Raw genomic sequence first — 10,280 nt, forward strand, 5'->3', positions numbered from 1 at the left:
TTTTGAGTTACTTTACGCCGTGTCTCCTCGCTCCTTCGTTCCTGTGTTCCTCGTGTGTGTGAACCGTGACAGAGCGACTGACCAAAACAGTAAGCGGCGCTCCTTCTCCCGTGTTTTATTTTCGTTTTTGAACAGTCTTTTGTTTTCCGTTTTCCCCCCCGTATGTCATTCGCGGTGATGAAGACCACACTGTGAAGCGTGCCGGCCGCGCCGTTGTCAAGCCCGCCAGCCGGGGCTATCTCCAGCCCGCTGGCCTCGCCGAAGACAAGCCCGCCCGACGCTCAGAACCCCTACCAGTGTAAAGCTTGCCAGCCGCGCCAAGTCAAACTCGCCGGCCCCGCATATGGCAAGCCAACCAAACATTAATGTGGCAAGCCCGCCGGCGGTTTCTATGTCAAGCCCACCAGCCGGGGCTATCTCCAGCCTGCTGGCCAGGCCGATGGCAGGCCTGTCAGCCGGGGCTATCTCCAGCCCGCTAGCCACGCATAAAAGTGTGTTCTAGTTCTTGTCCTTGGTCAGTCGTTAAACGTCATCCTGATGTGTCGAGTCCTGTGATCTCAAGCCTTTGTTCAATAAACCCTTTTGAGTTACTTTACGCCGTGTCTCCTCGCTCCTTCGTTCCCGTGTTCCTCGTGTGTGTGAATCGTGACAGTAACATGTAACAAGGACACCTTAAAACAACAATGTGTTACCATATTAACTTGTAGGAGTAGTTACAGTAGTAATAGTTATGACACCTAGGCTGTGCACCTTAATAATAATAATAATAATGTTAACCAATACCAATGTAGGTATTTAGGTATTGTTGTAGGCTACTGTTGTACATAATGTATGCTTTCTAATATCTTGCCGATAATTAATGCAATTTAATGGCAGTTGACTTTAATGTAATAAAAGTTGCAGCCAAAATAACCATTTTTGAAGAGGCGTTACCACACTGTACATCAAGTTACATGTACTTACATACTAGTATAACAGTAAATTATGCATAATTACAAGCCACTAAGCCTAAACATTTTGTAGCTAACCCTAACCTTAGCCCTATAGTAAGTACTTAATTAATTAATATTACTCAGTACGAATTTGTGTAATTGTTAACACTTTACAACAAGGTCTAATTAGTTATTATTAGTAAATTCATATTATATTAATATTATAAAAATAATATTAAACTAATATTAACTAACAAAGAGCAATACATTTGTTACTCATCTTTGTTCATGTTAATTAAAAAAACACAACTGTTCAGTGTTCATTGAAGTTCAGGTCCATTAAATAATATTAACAGGTACAACCTTTGAGTTTAATAATGTATTAGTAAGGTACATGTTGAAATGAACATAAACTAAGATTTAATAAATGCATTTGTAGCATTTTTCATTGTTAGTTCATGTTAATGTATGTTAACAAACCTTATTTTAAAGTGTTCCTGTGTAATTACACTGTAACAATGTCACCTTCAAACAAACCCAAACCTGCATTCAGGTCTAGCTTCATTTATACCATGAAATGAAAACTTTTCATGAGTTACATATTTTCTCTTTCATTACGTAGTTTTACTCAGAAAAATGAACACATTAGATATTAGATGGGTTTTGAATGCCGTTCCCATGTTTATAAATAATTTGTTTAAAGAAACTGAATTGAGTTTAATGAAATGGTCTTGGTTTCTCTGTGTGTGTGTGTGTGTGTGTGTGTGTGTCAGATTCTTAATCACCGTTCCGAGTGTTTTTCATGTTGGTGTGAAAGAACCCGTATGGATTCAGGTGCTTTGCAAAACCCGTGTCCTGTCAGTTAGAAACAGAGATGCTTGTTCCCATGTCCGCACGGGAGACCAAAACAATCACCAAAAAAGGGCAGTTTGAAGCAGTGAATCTTGAGGTAAAGAAAATAAATGTCTAAATGAATAAAAACATTTTCATGTAATTTAAGACCAAGACAAGAAGTTTATTTTAGCAGGATGTCGTTATCTATAAATACACAGAATAATTAGTTAGATATGTAGCTGTTGAAACACCATTTTGAAATTATATAGACAAAATAGACAAAAACAAATGATATAAGCATCTATACTATACTCATCCTTTCATTTAAATAAGTTACATTTTATGAGGTTCATTTTCTGTGTATTTCCTCTTCAAGATATTTGAAAGTAAAAGTTCAGCCCTGAAATCAATCAATGGAGAGCCTCCCTATCTCAACCTGGCATGTGAAGTTGATGGTCAGAAATGGCAGACCCGCGTCCTGGTCTCCAAACACAGTGGCTACATCTTTATTCAGACGAGCCAACCTATATACAACCCCAAACAGAAAGGTACAATTAACATGTGACATCTTCGAAATGTGCATGAAAAATAATATCAATGACACTTAGTATTAGGGGTGCGCCCGAAGCCGAATACCTTATTCGGAAAGGCATGGATAATGGCTTCAAAAACAAATAACGGATAACGAATAATTCTGCCCGAATATTCGGCTGAGGCTGGCACAGTCTGGTGTTTGCTAGATTCACAGGTGAGCCAGGGGATCAGCGCGATATTTTACACAAACCTCTAAAGTCACGCAGTAATGAGTGTGTGAAGTGAATGAACACTGTTACTTTTTATTGTATTTTTGCGGTAACTTACTGGCAGCACTATTGCCAGTAAGTTACTGTAACTACCCCTTTACAGTAGCTTATCGCAAGTTCATTTTACAGTATAATGCCCTTACCGCAATTTCATTTTACAGTATGATGGCCTTACCGCAATTTCATTTACAGTGAAATACCCTTACTGCAACTTAATTTTACAGTACTATATCCTTATATCCTTACTGTAACTTAGTTTTACAGTATAATATTACAGTAATTCTACTGTAATTTATTTTATAAAACCTTTGAATATTTTTCATGAATGCCATTGAATTGAATAAATTCCAAATAAGTGACCTGAGTCCATGTACAACAGTATATTTTTTTATTCACTGTCACTATTAAATACATCCATTACTTATTTATTGTGCTTTATTCTGGAACATAAAAAAAAAACTAAAGAACTGAATTCATAACAAGAAATCAAAGCAGAGATCATGACAATATTGCAACAAAAATAAATATGGCAACAAGCATCCCAGTTGGTCTTTTGGCTGAATGGCCTCCATAACCACTGACAGCTGATCTGAAACAAAGGGGAAATGTGTGAGAAAGGGTCATGAATTTATCTCATCTAAATTTGTTCATGGACAGACAAGGTAACAACTTGTGCAACAGCAGTTATTCCCAGTATAGTACTGTTTAAACAGTATTGCTTTTTTGCACATCCTTGTCAGGGAACTCCATTAATTGCCTGAATGTACAATCACATTAAAGAGGTACACTGAGTAACTTTATGGTCCTTCAAACTTAAACTTTTTTTTTAAGTATCATTTTAGTTGTGACAGCTCTTGATCCAATGAATATCAGTGTCAGCTACTGTAACATTTGAATTGTTTGTAAATATTAGAGCAAAACAGGCTTCTGAGTCAATCTAGAAGTACTCTTGAATAATACAGGATTATAACCAAAATGAATACTAAATCAAGATAATAAATGGCTGTCATCAAATTCTCAGAAAAAAATGTATCTAATTAAATTGTATGTAAACTGGAATCATATGGAATCAGAATAAGAGAATTAGAATAATTGTGAATCAAACTGAATTGAATCAAGATCAGAACTGAATTAAGAGCTTGTGAATCAAATGGAATTATAAAATCTGTATCAATCCCCAGCCCAATATCTGAGTGATCATACATTAAAAAAAAAACGTACTAAGCCAAAGGTGCCGTGATTCTAGGTGGCCCTTAAAAGAGTCTTTGGGGTGTAATGATTAAAATGTCTCCACGATCTGCTTTTTGAAGAAATATCGTTATTTCGTGCTACAGCGCACATTCTATCAGCTGCAGTTCTGGCGCCTCCCTCCGTCTCAATATAATGTACAACGCCACATGCATTCACATCAGTGTTAGCTCAGCGGTCGAGTTACTCTCACGGGACACTGCACTTATGCGCAATCACAAAACTACATTATTTCCATCTGCTTTAAAGCAATACCGGTTAAACATTTAATTCACGTGCTGTTCTGCATGCGCTTTTTCTGAGCGCGTACTCATGAAGCGCACTAAGTTGTCTTTCGCGTCTGATTGATTTGTCAAAAATACACAAGGTTTACATATAAACACAGTTGGTTATGTCTGAAATGAAAGTAAACAGTTGAGAGAAGCCCTGGTTAAAGCATACTTACAAAGCCAAAGATGCTCAGTGCTGTGGCTCCTAAAATAGCCTATGGGGTGTAGTTAGCTCCTGTTGAAACAAACAAAAGAGAGAAAAAGAAGAATCATTATTTTTCGTCAGTGATTATTGACTAATCACTATATGTTATGAACATGATAAATCATAGATCTAGAATGACTGCTTAATAAGTAAATAAATAAACAAACAATCATGGGTGTAGCCCACACATGATAATTATTTAAATAATCATATATTTTTAAAAGAATATCATTATTTCATGAATATCAAGGACTTTTGTCAGGGTTAATCCATTTGACCTAATCAACATGTGCCTATTCATAAAATATGTGATATTTTACATATTTACATCTTGGCCACATGTCACGTCACTAAGTTATATTTATGGGAAATCATGTGTGGAAAAACTACAAGGTTTTTAATTATTATTATTTTTAAATTAAAATAAATGTAGGTTCAAAAAGGTGGTTAAGTAACTGGGGCAGTGACACAAAACACTGACAGAAATCTAACAAAATGGCTTAAGAGAACGAGGATAGATGTGGAACTCCTGTCCTAGATCTAAACTACTGCGGCATGACACACACACACAAATAGGGGGTCCATATACATTGAGATGAGGACACTGAGGAGCTACTGTAATTTGGCCTGTTGTCCTCCAGGTGACACTGTAAGTTTACAGTTCTTATCAACAGTGTTTCATTATGACTTAGTTATCTTAGTTTTCAGATATTTTCTCCTTCTGATCTGTTTATTATGGTATTTCTTTTGTCTTTTCAGAGACTAGTGGGAATGGGAATAGATGTAAACCTTTCCAGTAAAGTAAAAATTAAAATGAAAGTAAGCAGCAGTTTAACAAATATTTCCACCATGTGCATACATGAGGTCAAATATTTCCACAGCAATATTATTCTTATTCTGTTTTGTTACTGTAGGTGGCAAAGGCTTATTATGCTCATAAGGAAGATTCCAACTGCGCTGACTTACCAATAAATGTGACTGTAGAGGGAAAAGTGGAATACACAAGTGAGTTGTGAACTATCCATGCCAAAATTCATGCTTAATTTAACAACACATTTAACCTTATCCATATAATTCATACCTTATTTCTGTAAATATGCAGAATTATGTGCAATTATTCTTACAAAAATATTTTTAGGGTGATGTACAACAAACTTACAATTACTATAAGGACTATGAACAAGATGAAGAGAGGAAGGAGGAGGAAGATCTCCCCCGGCAGTGGAGAATGACATGGAAGAGAAGAAATTGTTGAATAAACTTGTTATTTTTGCTTTCTTGGCACACAAAAAGTATTCTCATAGCTTCATAATATGTGACCCTGGACCACAAAACTCTGCTTAAATTGAATTATTGAATTATTTAAAATAAAAACGAAATAAATAAAAACCTGTGTGATGTTAATGAACCCATTGCAGTGGCAATATGAAAAGAGCTGACTTTATATTCACAGTTTTTATCAAATGTGACCCTGGCCCACAAAACCAGTCACAAGGGTCAATTTTTTGAAATTGAGATTTATACATCATCTAAAAGCTGAATAAATAAGCTTCCCATTGATGTATGGTTTGTTAGGATAGAACAAAATTTGGCCGAGATACAACTATTTGAAAATCTGGAATCTGAGGGTGCAAAAAAAATCTAAATATTGAGAAAATCATCTTCAAAGTTGTCCAAATGAAGTTCTTAGCAATGCATATTACTAATCAAAAATTAAGTTTTAATATATTTACAGTAGGAAATTTACAAAATATCTTCATGGAACATGATCTTTTTTAGCATTAATTTTGATCCATACAATGTATTTTTGGCTATTGCTACAAATATACCCCAGCGATTTAAGACTGGTTTTGTGGTCCAGGGTCACAGGGTTGAACCACAGATGTCACAATGTCCTTACTACATTTCTGTGCCTTGATCGTGGTAGTATTGCTGTCTTTGGAGGGTCAGAAAGCTCTCGAATTTCATAAAAAAATATCTTTTTTTGTGTTCCGAAGATGAACGAAGGTCTTATGGGTGTGGAATGACATGAGGGTGAGTAACTAATGACAGAATTTTCATTTTTGGGTGAACTATTCATTTAATAGTTATCTATCTCTATCTTATGATGGGTCTTTCATAATTTTGCTTTACTCCATTGTTTCTGTTGTTTCTCTAACATTCTCTCCAACAGCTAAAAGACCTGGTGGACAGGTATATTTCTCACTATGAGCTCACACGAGGAAGAGTGCTGTTGTACTTCAATAAGGTGAAAAGAGCACAAACACACGGTCATAATTTATCATAACTCCCTTACTAACAAAGTAGTTGAAGTTGTCTCTCTGTCACCCCTCAGATAGATGAAGGTGAAGCCTGTATAGCATTCGGAGCCCAGCAAAGTGTGGCTATTGGTTTAGTTCAACCAGCTCCTGCTACCTTTTATGATTACTATGAGCCAGGCAAGCTATTCCTTAATTTCTTTTTGTATGAGAAAATGTCTTTTACAGGACCAAGACCAAGATAGCTTATATTTACTTTTTAATTGATAGTTATTTTAAACATCAGTACATTGAAACGTTTATTGAAATTGTTAAAAGCCAAAGGCATTTGAAACCAACATGAATACAAAGAGTACAGAGTTTCTAACGTTTTAAACTTGTTTTCTTTATCATGGACGCCCTGAGTTGTCATTGATACCCAATACCCAATGTTCAGTGCTGTACAGCGCCCCCAAGAGGAGCAAAGCGGTTTCTGTCCTGTGCTCAGATGATGTGTGTCAATGTGCACAAAGTAGGTTCTCAGTAAATCATTTATCATTCAAACAAACAAGCCCATATAAAAACCAGTGAGCATATCTACTCTAACCAATGACCATTTATTGTAGAATTGCTCTGAGTTGTACACATCATAAAATGTGTCTGTTTCATCAGGAGGTTGTTTCACAGAAGAAAACAATTGGCATGGAAATCACCAAAAAGAAAAGATTTGAATATGCTTGTTTCCACACCAACATTGACTATGGTTTGTGATAACATATTTATACAAACACTAGCAAACCATGTCCGGTTCAGACTACACGATTTTAGCCCGATTTTGCCACGATTTGCTTGACGTAGGGTGTCGTGGGGATTCGTAAACGACAATGGGCATCGGGACGCAAGATTCCATCGTTTCAGCTCGTGTAGTGTGTCATAGCGGACGACAACTGATTCCGCGTCTGCGATGCTTCACAACATCTCTGACATGTTTCTTGTCCACTACACAACAAGATTTTAGGAGTCAAAATCGTGTAATCTGACACAGTGACTATTGTGACCGACAAAAATATTGTGTAGTCTGAACCCGGCATAAGAGAGTAAAATATTTTCAATAAAATCTTAAGAAATTGTGGCTGAGGCAGATCTTACCTTTTATTATTCACTTTATTTTTCTGACAGCATTTGAAGTCATTGTGGATTCAGTTACTGAAGAAAGCAATTTTATGTTATATTCAGCAACTGTGACCGTGGTCCCAGTGATCCTAAGTGATCCCAGTGATCCTTTTTTCCTGAGCTTTATATATAGCGTCACATGCATTGTAGTAACGATCAGTACAGATCATGACATGAGCATTTTAAAAATAAATTTTAGATAAAGAGGACACTGTGCTGAGTTTATTAATCTACTAGATATTCTCATATAAATTAAGAGTTTAACCTCTGACCCTCAGCGGGAGACGTGAGCGTGAGCGCAGACAATACACAGGTGTTTGCCAAGAGAAAGCACTGCAAGGGTGAGCTAAAAGAGGGCAAGACGTACCTCATCATGGCCCCACCAAAGACTTAAATGGAAAGTAAGTACATTTACATGTATTCATTTAACAGTCAATGTATGTCCTATTGAAATGGGATGTTTGAATGAAACATATTTTTTAAATATAGGCTGTTTGTATTCCTGTCAGAAACTATGATTTGCTACTTGCTAGTTGCAGAAAAGTAAAGAATAATATTTGATAGTATTATTGTTTTACTGAGCTTTATATAAAGAAGAAAATCATGATTAATCAAATATTTTATTGTATTGACAGTCCTACATTTTAAAGAAAGACAACATACAAAGAACAACAATAACTACAACAATAATAATAAAATTGGCACATAATTTTTGTAGAAAAAAAAATCTCCTCGCCTATGTATATCTTTTACATTAGTTGGGATTTGTGGGCTCTATTTTCTGTGTAAAAGTGCTTCATAATTTTTCAGGCATGTTAATTGCAAAAAGTGCAGTACTAACAATTTGAAATTATTTGAATTGTTTCTGCTCTGGTTTACACTACCATTCAAGTGATCGGGGTCAGTAAGATATATGTGTGTGTGTGTGTGTGTGTGTATATATATATATATATACACACACACACACATATATATATTTATTTATTTAAATATATATAATATTTTATTCAGCAAAGATGCATTCAATTGATCAAAAATAGCTGTAAAGACATTTATAGTGTTAAAAAAGATAAATATAAGATAAATAAATGTGACCCGTGCTGGGAAAATTAGTTAGAATGCGCACGGACTAATTTTGAGGCAAAAAAAATAAAGATTAAAAAATTAAAAAGTGAACAATTTCAGGTTTTCACAAAAATTAGTTCCTTAAGCCCTCGTCTAACAACTCCATTGCTCCAAATAGTAATTACACATCTAAAATTATCTTTATTTGTATGTTTTCTAAGAGGAGTACCTTTTTCTCTGCTCCCTTCTTGCGCTGCCGCTGACTGACATATGAATCGCGCACATAAAGGCACTTCCGATCCCGATACATACAGTATACACTGAATTGCTGTTACGTCTTAAGTGAACGTTTGGGGAACTATGGGGGAAAAACATCTGATGTGTCACATTATATTTGATCTGTGCAGTATGTAGGACTTACTATATGGGCCATCTGTCTCATTAATGTTAATCTAAAAGAAAAAGATTGTTGCTCTTGATTGAACTGCTTTCTTTTGTAGTTTTAATAATCAATTTATTTGTAATGAACACACTGTAGTGGTTTTTACATTTGACTATTTGTTTTTCTTACTTAAATGCTTTTGTTTAGATGTAAAATGAAAAAGTAATGTACTATTTGTTTATTTGTTCTATTGTTGTTGTTTTTGCATCTATTCTTATTTTAATAACAAAAATCTAATAAAAATGGCTATATTGTGATTATTAATATAGTAATTAATATTAAGAAAGGAAGTGGAGGAAATGATGCAATGTTGCTAGGTGATTTTGCTTTGGAACCTTCAGAAAACGTTAACTTGATTTTTCTTCTAGTTACTTTGCTGACTTCGTCAACTTCAAACTGTCATTTTTCGTCCGATTCCAACAAATCATATATCATCTTGAAGGTCTTTTAATGGAGAATGTGAAAATAAAAATAACTAATTTTTTTTTTATTTGCTCGATGTGACTCATTTTGCCAGCACAGGTCACAAATGCTGTTCTTTTGGGGGTGGAAATGTATCACCGTTTGCACAAATATATTAAAGCTGCAGTCCGTAACTTTTTTGGTTAAAGATTATCTGAAATCAACATTCGAGCAAGTACATAACCAGCCAGTGTTCAAAACTATCGCCTTACTTTAGCCCGATTCACAATGGTTAGCTTATAATAATGTTTTCTAATTTGAGTGGTACGGGTAGGTTTTCGCGGGAAATTCGAGCATGCTGCTGCGTAATTACATCACGTCTGTAAACATAGTTGCCGATCGTTTATAGCCTTTTCTCACAGCAGCTATAATTAAATGTATCATTTTGATGGCGGACTGTAATCCAGAAAGGACTATGTGTTTATGAAACACATGTGAATGAAATCTGACTGCCACACATACTCCTCAAAACATTAGATTCATCCACGTAGGGCTGCACGATTAATCGAATGCGATTGTCATGCGCATTTTGATAGTAATGCCGGTTCTGTAATCAGCAGGAAATCATCATCACGTGCTTTCAGATGGAGCAGAATTTACTACACATAGC

General features: G+C 35.5%; 1 long non-coding RNA gene and 1 pseudogene across 1 annotated transcript; both read left to right on the forward strand.

The window, feature by feature from the left end:
• Window positions 1-1,812: 1,812 nt before the first annotated feature.
• LOC107743177 (uncharacterized) lies at window positions 1,813-2,282 on the forward strand. Its single transcript, XR_001640379.1, has 2 exons — window positions 1,813-1,881; window positions 2,143-2,282. It is a non-coding gene; the product is annotated as an uncharacterized LOC107743177 (long non-coding RNA).
• Window positions 2,283-6,672: 4,390 nt separating this feature from the next.
• Window positions 6,673-10,280, forward strand: part of LOC107743210 (complement C4-like) — a 4,344-nt pseudogene continuing 736 nt past the window's right edge.

Source organism: Sinocyclocheilus rhinocerous, unplaced genomic scaffold (assembly GCF_001515625.1).
Source record: "Sinocyclocheilus rhinocerous isolate Xijiao unplaced genomic scaffold, SAMN03320098_v1.1 scaffold946, whole genome shotgun sequence".
Lineage (NCBI taxonomy): Eukaryota > Metazoa > Chordata > Actinopteri > Cypriniformes > Cyprinidae > Sinocyclocheilus > Sinocyclocheilus rhinocerous.